This window comes from Bufo bufo, chromosome 3 (assembly GCF_905171765.1).
Source record: "Bufo bufo chromosome 3, aBufBuf1.1, whole genome shotgun sequence".
NCBI classification, from domain to species: domain Eukaryota; kingdom Metazoa; phylum Chordata; class Amphibia; order Anura; family Bufonidae; genus Bufo; species Bufo bufo.
In genome coordinates this window covers 440,404,668-440,416,937 of record NC_053391.1, presented here as the reverse complement: position 1 = coordinate 440,416,937, position 12,270 = coordinate 440,404,668, and positions in this window count along the sequence as shown.

The following is a 12,270-nucleotide window of genomic DNA, read 5'->3' as shown; positions in this document are numbered from 1 at the left end:
AAAAACTATTTTAAAAATTATTTAAAATGGCTGATGTTTTCTTTACCTCTCTAAGTGGGCCAAACACAACAATTTGTATTTCTAAGTAACAAAAGGTATAAGAAAATATTTACATATGTACGAAGAAACGTATTATGTGATAATATCATGTGAAATACATCGTCTTATTTGCAAATAATAATAATTTTTGCTACTAATTATGCAATTAGAAATATAGTAATGATGATGATGAGTAGTGATGAGCGAAGCAAGCTTCGGATGTTACAGCTGAAGTTGCCTAGCTCAAAACTTCTGATTAATACTGTACGGAGATTTGTCTCCATACATTATTAGAATGTATGGGTTCCGATAAGCCAAAGGTAGTTATTCGCAAAGTCGTGTGTAACTTAATTGAATAACTTCGGTAATTGATTTTTAAAGTTGAAAACCACTTTAAAATTTGAAACCAAACTCGGCTTCGGTTCCGACAAGTACCCCAGAACTGAAGCAGAGTTTGGTCTCACGTTTTAAAGTGGTTTTCCACTTTAAAATCAATTACAGAAGTTATTCAACAAAGTCACGCACTACTTCATGAATAACTGACTTTGGCTCATCTGAGCCCTTACATTCTAATACTGTACGTACGTACAGTATTAATTATGAAGTTTTGAATGAAGCGACTTCGGATGTAACATCTGAAGCTTGCCTTGCTCCAAGAGTATAAACTAGATGAAAATGATACAATTTTATTGTCCTAATTTCATATGAATGTAGGAAGATGTTCACTATGCTGTGTAATATCAGATTTAAAGGGATTTTTATCATTAATAACATTTATCACCTATCTACAGAATGGGTGATAAATGTATGATTTCAGAGGATCAGTCACTTCTATGGAACTGATGGAGACACCCAAACCATATATACGGCAGCCCCATAAAAGTGAATGGAGAGGTAGTCAGCCATTTGTCAGCCGGTATGTTTTCACATATATTTCAGTCTGCTCTTTCTCCTTCATAGTGGAATCCATCAGAGATGCTGTGTGACGTCTCATTCTGAAACCCTTATTTAAAGGCTATGGACGCCATTGCATTGATCTTTTATATTGTTCTTTTGCTTCTAAAATACAAAGATACAAAGAAAATCCCAGCCATTTATCTTCTTACCTCTGCAGAATGTAAGTTCCAAATGGAAGTGCTGCCAAATCTGACACAAATCAGTCAGAGGTTTTCAATTGGCTTTGACAGACTCTCTTTGCTCTCCCCCTCCCATCTCTCAGTGTTAGGCCTCATGCACACGACCATATGTATTTTGCGGAACGGAACAGCTGGCCCCTAATAGAACAGTCCTATCCTTGTCCGTAATGCGGACAATAATAGGACATGTTCTATTTTTTAGCGGAACGGAAATACGGACATACAGAAACAGAATGCACACGGAGTAACTTCCCTTTTTATGTGGACCCATTGAAGTGATTGGTTCCGCATATGGTCCGCAAAAAAAATGGAATGGACACGGAAAGAAAATACGTTTGTGTGCATGAGCCCTTAGAGATAGCAGCAGGAGGTTGCACACTGTCGGGGGGGTGAAGCTCATATAGACTGTAGAAAAGGAGAAAAGCACACACAAGGCAGTTTGCAAGGGAAAAATCACACAGGCTATGTAATACATCCAGTGTGTATTACTTGGAGGGACATTCCTACATGAGAAATGTCTTAAACTAGGAGCAGGTTACAGTCTGTATGTCAGGACATCTAAGAATAAATGAAGGAATGAATTTTGCAGGCTGAAACTTAGTGCAACTTTATTTTTATTTACTCCCCATAAACACTAACTTATTGTAAAAATCAAGTTTTCTATGTGATGGCCTTTAAGCTGAATTCTGTTTCAATGTAATAAGAATGTAGATTAAATGAGCTCTCAGTGGTGCAAATATAAGGGCTACAGACTGAGGTAGCAGATAACTATTGGGACGGATTTCACTGTGAAGGGGACAAAGCAGCGTGCAATTATATGCAGACGGCAGACTGCTCAGAAATTGACATGCTGTCTGGAATTTACAATCCATGAGATATCTATTTCTGTTTCAGATATTCACTGCAGAGGTCACGCCTGTCAGATTAGCAAGGGTGACATCTGTGGTGAATCCATAGCAAAATTCTAATGCAACACAGGCAGATTTTGCTTAAAGGGAATCTGCCACCAGTTACGTACCTCCCTATCACACTGTGTGCAAAGACACATAGCTGCGGTTCACCTGATTAAAACACAGTTTTTATTTTGTTTATCCGAGGCTGTAATCCCGAGTTATGATACTTTTTCTTAATATGCAAATTAGGACTTTGGTGCAATGAGGGAGTTACCACTGCTCTTGTTGCACCCAAGCTCTGTTTCTTTCTGTGGCCAATCCTTTCCTGGCTACTTTTATTGACATGGCCGGACAGTGGCAAAACAGTGATGGAAGGGCTGGCCACAAAAATTTACATATAAAAAATAAAAAGTGTCATAACTCAGGAACAGAGCCTCGGATCAACAATCGGGTGAACCGCAGCTGGATAGGGAGGTCGCTGGTGACAGATTCCCTTTAAGGTTTGCAGTGAACTCAATGGTGTATTTTACAGGTACTTGTGGATGTATTGCTAAGCAGTGTCCGAAGAATATTTAGTCAAACTGACTGCTGTAAAGTGGAAATCCGCTTTAACTTATTGATTTATTATTTTAATCACTATTTTCCCTTTTAAAGGGAATCTGACACATTTTTTCCTGAATGACTAAGAGAAAAGTATTTGTATTCCATATGCAAATGAGCAATTAAGTGCATAGAGGGTGGGTCAAAGTGTCACCGCCAGACATCTGAGAAGCTCTGAAAGACGTACTTCAGAACCTCCTGCTTGAGGTTCTTTTGTTTTGCTTTCGTTTTGTCATCTCGTTTCCCTCTCTCAGCTGTCATCTAGTTGCACTGATTGCATCCCTTTAAATCCCCTCCCATACTGCATCACTTTGCGGTTTATACAACTTCCTGGAGTGTGTGCATGCTGGATGCTACAACTGATGCTTCTACAGATAATTCTGTTCATTTATCTATGTTTTCCTGTTTGCTTGATCATAGGTGACCCTGACACCCTCCGTGTTAAGTGTAGGGAGCCGGTGGTCGTGTCCCCTCGCTGTTATAGGGTGTTCAGGTTTCATACAGTCGAGGAACGAGGGTATGCAATTGTCTACCATAGAGATTCTTGCATAGGCTAAGCAGTAAGGGAGAGAGCTAGGGCTGTTGCAGGGTTACCCTTTGGTTCCTTAGTTTTGGATCAAGTCACTCGGATCTTCATTTGTGTCTTCTAGTTTTCTGTAATACCTTCCGTGACACAAAGTCACTGTGTGCACCCTTTCTTTTCCGCTCCTTATTGATTGACAGGGCGGGATGGGATGACTTTGTAGCATAATGGCCCTGTCATTTAAGAAGGAAAGGGAGTTGCTGGCGGAAAAAAGCAGGAGGACCAACGACCCACAGAGGGGTTTGGTCCCACCCTTGATGCACTTAGCTGCTTATTTGCATATGTATTAACCCCTTCCTGACTTGCAGCATCCATGTAGTCAAGACTTTAAAGATTTCTTCTGCTCAGGAGCTGAGTGGATGCTATAGCCATTGGGTGCCTGCTGTTTTAACCAGTCTTGATCGGCAATAACGTCAGTCATAGAAATGTAAACCCCAAGATGCCGTGGTCGGTTGCGAACAAGACATCTGAGTGGTATTTTTCCGAGAGTGATGTGCTCCCGGGTACTGAATGGCTCCCCTGCACTGAGATTGAGGCAGCCTTGGGCCTTGACGACCTTGGGCATTCTGAAGGCTCTGAGGCTTGTCATAGTGAAGTTCCTATCATGCCCTGCCTGTTCCAGGGCTTAGTAGGGAGGTAGCGATTCTCCCATACCTACAGTGGTAAATCATTGCAGTCTATGAGAGAAGTGATCAGACAATTGCATGTTAAAGTCCCCTAAGAGGGCTTAAATAAGTGTCAAAAAGTGATTAAAAAAAAAATTAAAAAATTTATAATATTTAAAAATTCCTATCATTCGCCCCATTTTAGAAATAAATATTAATAAGCAATAATAAAATAAAGATGATTGGCATTGCCACATCTCAAAACACCCGAACTATTAAAATATAAAAATATTCATCCCGTACAGTAAACAGCTTAACGAAAAAAAAAAAAAGCTGATTTTTCCATTTTTTGTTCACTTTACCTCCTAAAATAATTAATAATATGTAGAATGAACGTAAGATGTCACTGTGACCGCATAGGGAACTCCGTAAAAACAAAACCTATAAAACTATGGCGAAATTGTGTTTGTTTGTTTTTCCAATTCCACCTCATTTGATTTTTCTTCCAGCTTTCCACTACATCATATGCAATATTAAAGGGCGCCATTAGAAAGTACAACTTGCCCTGCGAAAAACAAGTCCTAATACAGCTATGTGAACAGAAATATTAAAAAGTTTGTCAAAAAAGGCAGGGAGTAAAGAATGAATAAATGGAAGATCGCTGTGTTGTGAAGGTGTTAAAAGTACTTTTTCTCCATAATGAATCACTAAGTAAAAAGTATCATTACATTCAGCTCAATTCATTACAACAGTGAATTTCCTGGTGACTGTTTCTCTTTCAGGTCTCATTCACATCACCTTATTTTGCAGTCTGCAAATTGCAGATGTGCAAAATACAGATTCTGTCCTTGTTACATCCGCATTGTATGGGACGCGTTGACTTCAAAGGATCTGTGGTCCACATGTTGTGGCCAAGTATAGGGACATTTTCTATCTGTGTGCTTTCCGCATCTGTATGTTCGTTTTGCAAAAGGATAGCATATGTCTGCAAAATACAGACTACAAATCCATTGAAGTCAATGGGTCCAGTAAACAAAATGCAGATGGCAAATAGACCACATCCGTGTTCTGCGGATCCACGATTTGCAGACTGCAAAATGCATATGGACGTGTCCATGAGGCCTAAGGGCTCATGCACACGAACATATTTTCTTTCCGCTTCCGTTCAGTTTTTTTTGCTGACCGCATGCGGAATCATTCACTTCAACGAGTCCACAAAAACAAGGTACTCCGTGTGCATTCCGTTTCTGTATTTCCGTTCCGCAAAAAAGTAGCCCTATTATTATGTCCTATTATTGTCCGCAAATCACGGTCCGAGACCCTCTATTCAAGTCAATGGGTCCAGAAAAAATACAGAACACACACGGAACACATCCGTATGTCATCTGTATTTTGCGGATCCATACCGTAGAAATGCTATGCCCAGCCCATATTGCTTGAGTGTTTGGTGATTAATAAGTTAATGTTTCCGTTTCCAATCTGAAAAAAAACGGATTGCATACGGAAACCATACGGATATGTTCTGTAGAATAACGGAACGGAAGAGGACTTAAATCAGAGGGAAAAAAACCTCAGATACGGAACAACGGATCCGTGAAAAATGGACCACAAAACAACAGCGGTCGTGTGCATGAGCCCTAAGGCTGTGTTCACATGTGCATTGGAGCCTCTGTTTCTCCCAAAAATGCTGGACAAAATAGCACAGCATGTAGCCATATTTTAGAATGCATGGACTCATTGTCATAGGGATCTGTTGGGTGCCATTGGTTTGTGTGATGTGACAGATCCAGCACTGCCATCATTTTTGTTGTTCTGCTCTTATACCAGTGCAGAACAGAAATGAGCTTCACAGATGGAAACAGTCTTATTCAGTTTTATATATGAATGCATTTTATTCTTTATAACTCAGTCACAGTGGTTTAGGACCAGTACTGATACAACTTAAGCCAATTGATTCCTAAGAACCAGAACAGACTATGCCATTGACCTGATTCACCAATTTCAAAAAGTCACAAAGTTGTTTTTTTTGGACAGATCTAGCCTATGAATTGTTATTGCTGTCGCTAAGTGTTGTATTATTATATTAATCTGGCTCCATCTGGTGGCAAAATGTATAAATACAATGTGAATCAATCATTGCAAAACTAGGGAAATGAATGCTCTAGATTAGACCATATTCATGATCACTACATCACCACTTCTAATCTTCTAAGCATCATCAATAGAGAAATGCAAAAGTTCCACGGCCACAGAACGGTATGTAGGATGCTATCTGGTGGCACATGGAGAAGCTAAGCTCCAAACATGTGACATAAGAACATGCAGCTATTAGCTCTGGACAAATCCAACTGAAAAAAACTCTGCCTCATCATGAGGTTGGAGGAAAACACAAATACAGCACTGCCCTGTGCATCTGTGTACATAAGAACCTTTGGGTGAGCCTTCTTTAACTACATCCCTCATAAGGGATAGTTTACAGCAGGCTTACAGTTCATTCACCTGAGTAACAATTCTTGCTATATGCAGCAAGGTTTGCTATACAAGGCCCAATGTGTTAAAGGGGTATTCCGGTTACCATAAATATAACTTCATCATCAATTATTACCTAATATAAATGTAAATTTCACATATTTACCGTTCAGTTATAAAAGTAGTTTGAGTGTCACTAGTATTACACTTTCATTGCAAATGAATCCACTTTACGCATCTTAATTTATAACTGTATTGTAATAGTATTCTCATCTTTATTTAGGATTTGATTTTGAGACCATTTCTATATGATCATAATGTACAATAAAATAAATGAAAGGTTGAAAACATTGCAGTTAAAGGGAACCTGTCACGTTGAACATGTTGTGTAAGCCCATGTTATAGAGCAGGAAGAGCTGAGCAGAGTGATACATAGTTTTGTGGGAAAAGATTCAGTAAAACTTGTAATTTATACATTTAGATTTCTGCTCATTCTGGGCTTTGAAGTCAGGGAGGCGGTCCTATCAGTGATTGACAGCTCTCTCTGTATACACAGTTATAGAGGGAAGGTTGCCAATGACTGACAGGATCGCACCCATGACGTCAAAGCCCAGTATGAGCAGGAATACTTAAAGAGAACCGGTCAACACAAAATGCAATGCAGTCTGAAAGCCTTTTCTGGTGACAAGTCCTCTTTAAGTCCACCCCTGTGTACAGCTTTCAGTGACTGACAGGTATTTCTATATACACACTTACAGTGTATTCACACGACTGTAAGTGTTTTGCGGTCTGCAAACCGTGGATCCACAAAACACACATACCGGCCATGTGCACACCACATAATGGTCTGCATGTTGCGGTTAAGTATAGGAAATGTCCTACCTTTTGAAGAGCAACTGCATGGATGCAGAAGCACACAGAAGCCCTTCCTGTGTTTCCGCATCTGTGCTGCCTTTGACCCACTGAAGTCAATGGGTCCACACCATGATGTGGCATGCACATGGCTGATATCCATGTTTTGTGGATCCCCGGTTTGCAACTGCAGAACACTTATGGTTGTGTAATGCCCCCTTACACAGAGAATACTATCAATTGATAATAATAATTGCTAATACTTCCTCTGTGTATAACTGAAGTAAAAAAAAGAAGAGATTTAAGGGGGACATTTATTAAGACCGGTGTTTTCCACGATGATCTTAAGTATCGTTGTGCTGCCAGAGGAAACACAGGGGCACAGGCCTTTACATAAGTTTGACACTTCTTCTAGAAGACCATGCTACAGACTTAACTCTAAGCCAGCCCTCTTGCTGGTGTAGATTTAAGCCATTTTTCAAGACAAAAACCGGTGTGGAAAAAGACAATTAAGGTGCGCCGGCCTGCCCACGCCATGCCTCCTTTTCTTGCCACTTTGAAAAAGTGGCATGAGTGGGGAAAAGTGGTAGATTTTGCTGCAAAAAATGGAGTACTTTAATAGGCCGCTATTGTGGAGTGTTATAGTCAATCTTTTCCCACAAAACTGTATCAATCTGCACGGCCCCTCCTGTTCTATAGCATGCTGCCTGCAGATTGCACTGCGTTTTGTATAGTTAATACATAATAAGTGTTAAATTCTATACATTAACAAAATAATTAAGGAATCTTACGTATGTCCCTAATAATAGGGATACGTTTAGGATCTTTTAGTTTTTCACCATTTTTTCTAAATTGATTTGACCATGAATGAGTTAATCAGTGTAAACTGCAGTATTCATCTGTGTAATAAAAATGTAATAAGGACATTTCAAGATGGCACTTGTTAGGGCTTCTAAAATATAAATCACAATGAAATACCCTACGCCCTGCAGTTGCTTTGCGATGCACATTTTGAAATAATTGACTTGTTCAACCAACAGCCATTTCTTTTGAGTCAATCATAAACATGCACGCTGCATGTTTCAGATCCCTTGAAGGTAGGGAGGCATACATACTGTAAGTCATGCAAATATTGTGTAAAAGAAACAAAGTAGTGTAAATTGCTTATTTTTTAATCAGTTGAACTTCATCCAATCATCCAGTCCGTGCAAAGAGACCTTAAAGAGGACCTTTCACCGGGCGGTGTCTGCCCTTGTTCTGTGGGCGTCTCCTTCTCCTAGGCTGTAGCGCTGGCCAATCGCACCGCACAGCTCACAGCCTGGGAGGTTTTTTTCTCCCAGGCTTTTTGTATATTTCGCATTATTGTTAGTAATTTTTTTTTTTTACTGGATGGGAAAGCCCAAATGTCTGTGATTTTCCATCCACCAAAAGAATCTGAAGCAGCACTTTCAGTTGCAATCCAGCAAATAAGTCAATTAAAAGTAATAGCAGGCTCTATTAAACTGATTGCATACAATAACATAATTTTTTTCAATAAGTTCAACTGATCAATGGAAAAGCAATGAAGAAGCATGACTACCCTCATGGCTAAGAGTTAAACTAACCACAGGACATTTGCCTTGTTTCCAGGTAAAAGTGGTACAACTGGATTAGTTAGGGGGAAAAAAAACAGATCCAGTTTTTCTTAAGAAACTGTTTCTGGAAAAAATGTGATATGAATGAGGTCTTAAATAGAGGGGAATAAAGCTTACCATCTTATGAAAATATACTATAAACGTATTTATTTTTTAGGTTTCTAAATGTAATAATGTACTAATATGTAACTACTGTACATATTAACCCCTTAGGGGCCACCGCCTTTTCATGAGAGTGCAGGCTTAGCTCTCGCATGAAAGACGCGCAGATGCGGGTCATTTAATCCCTCTGTATCCCATCGGCACTCCGCAAATGAGATTGTGGGATGCCAATGTGTGTGTGTACGCAGGCTAGTATAGACCCAGGGGACTCCCTTCAAAATTTCCCAGCAGGCTGTGCCTCTCTGACCCAGCCTTCTGGTCAATGTCAGTATAGCACTGACATTAAAATACAATGCACTGTAGAAATAGTGTATTGTATTTTAGAAGCAGTCAAAAGATCGCCTATTATGGTCCCCTTGTGGGACTATTAAATAGTTACAAAAAAAAGTTAAAAAACTAACAAAAAACATTTATTACATTTTAAAAAACTCCAATAAAAAAATTTGCTATCACCAAAACAGGTTGTTCACTAAGGGGTTAAATGCCATTATTAAGTGAGACTACCTTTTACTAAATAGTAAGAAATATACCAGGCAAAAATGTTTAGGCAGGCCCAGTAAATATCATATCTTACTTTACCATGACAGTGTCTAAGTCTAGGTTCACATCTGCATTCAGTAAATCCATAGTCTGTTCAATGGTCATTTTTTAGCATCAAGAATGAACCTATAGGGGGTTATTTATTAAGACTGGTGTTTTAGACGCCGGTCTTAATAACCCCCATACCTGGCGGTGGATCCACCAGAGTTATGAGGAACAGCCGGCCTCTTCATAACTTTAGCGGATCCTCCGCCAGTTCTAAATGTAAGATAGCTTCCGAGCTGTCTTAAATTTACACCTTTTACTACGCCTAAAACAGGTGTAGAAAATGGTAAAAGAGATGGGCCTGCTGGCCTGTCCACTTCCCCGCCCGGAGGTGGACGGGGAAAAGTCAGATTGCAGCGCAACATACCGTTACGCCACAATCTGCGTCTGAAATACACCTAATATAGGCGTATTTCAGCTTCATAAATGACTCCTATTATCTCCATTTTTACCTCCTGCTTTCCAGTCAACTTTTTAACTTTTTCATATCAGTTGCTCAATAATCTTGTTTCTGTGATCTGCACCTAGGACTTTGTGAAATCTGGTGATGCCTATTCTTTGAACCCCTCCAAAGAAGTTTAATTAAATAAATAAAAAAGTCATTATGATTATGCATGTTGTAAATAATCCCAGATATTCTTTAATAGACAATATTATATTTGTATTGAAGATTTTATATATATATATATATATATATATATATATAAAAACGAATGATGAGGCAGCACTTCCAGTATAAGGTGAACGGGTGAGGACCCCAAACTTTATTCAAGCGACGTTTCGGCCTGCTCAATGAGGCCTTTCTCTCAGCTTGAGAAAGGCCTCATTGAGCAGGCCGAAACGTCGCTTGAATAAATTTTGGGGTCCTCACCCGTTCACCTTATACTGGAAGTGCTGCCTCATCATTCGTTTTTATATATTTCGTGGAGGAAGAGCCGACCTCTGTGGGGAGTTTGCACCCGGTACATCTCATCTGACTGTGCTGCTGCACTATTTGTATTTTTATATATATATATATATATATATATATATATATATACAGTACAGACCAAAAGTTTGGACACACCTTCTCATTCAAAGAGTTTTCTTTATTTTCATGACTATGAAAATTGTAGATTCACACTGAAGGCATCAAAACTATGAATTAACACATGTGGAATTATAGACATAACAAACAAGTGTGAAACAACTGAAAATATGTCATATTCTAGGTTCTTCAAAGTAGCCACCTTTTGCTTTGATTACTGCTTTGCACACTCTTGGCATTCTCTTGATGAGCTTCAAGAGGTAGTCCCCTGAAATGGTTTTCACTTCACAGGTGTGCCCTGTCAGGTTTAATAAGTGTGATTTCTTGCCTTATAAATGGGGTTGGGACCATCAGTGGCATTGAGGAGAAGTCAGGTGGATACACAGCTGATAGTCCTACTGAATAGACAGTTTGAATTTGTATTATGGCAAGAAAAAAGCAGCTAAGTAAAGAAAAACGAGTGGCCATCATTACTTTAAGAAATGAAGGTCAGTCAGTCAGCCGAAAAATTGGGAAAACTTTGAAAGTAAGGGCTATTTGACCATGAAGGAGAGTGATGGGGTGCTGCGCCAGATGACCTGGCCTCCACAGTCACCGGATCTGAACCCAATCGAGATGGTTTGGGGTGAGCTGGACCGCAGAGTGAAGGCAAAAGGGCCAACAAGTGCTAAGCATCTCTGGGAACTCCTTCAAGACTGTTGGAAGACCATTTCAGGGGACTACCTCTTAAAAGCTCATTAAGAGAATGCCAAGAGTGTGCAAAGCAGTAATCAAAGCAAAAGGTGGCTACTTTGAAGAACCTAGAATATGACATATTTTCAGTTGTTTCACACTTGTTTGTTATGTATATAATTCCACATGTGTTAATTCATAGTTTTGATGCCTTCATAGTCATGAAAATAAAGAAAACTCTTTGAATGAGAAGGTGTGTCCAAACTTTTGGTCTGTACTGTGTGTGTATATATATATATATATATATATATATATATATATTAAAAGCCTGATTGTGAGTCATGCTGCAAATGATTTATGCCACCTGTTTTGTGGGAAAAAGGACTAAAGATTTATTTAAACATGCACTTTTTGATCTCTATATTTTGTATAATTTGTTATGTTGAAGTTTCTATAAATATAATTGTATGTTATATTGGATAAAAGTAGTGTATTGTACAGTTATTGTAATAACAAGATATTTCTATATAAAAAATAATAACAAAGTAAATATTTGTCTACTAGTTTTTTATTTGTTGATTTTCAGTCTTGATTTACTTGTTCTAGTTCTATAGTTCTGATGCCTCTGGTGTTATCACTGAAAAGTGATGTTCAAGAGGACCTGTCACCGCTCCATATAAGGCTACTTTCACACTGGCGTTTTGGCTTTCCGTTTCTGAGATCCGTCATGAGCTCTCAGAAGCGGTCCAAAACGGATCAGTTTAGCCCCAATGCATTCTGAATGAAAAAGGATCCGCTCAGAATGCATCAGTTTGCCTCCGTTTAGTCACCATTCCGCTCTGGAGGCAGACACCAAAACGCTGCCTGCAGCGTTTTTCTCTCCGCCTGACGAAGCGGAGCCAAACGGATCCGTCCTGACACACTATGTAAGTCAATGGATACGGATCTGTTTTCTCTGACACAATAGAAAACGTATCCGTCCCCCATTGACTTTCAATGGTGTTCATTAGTGT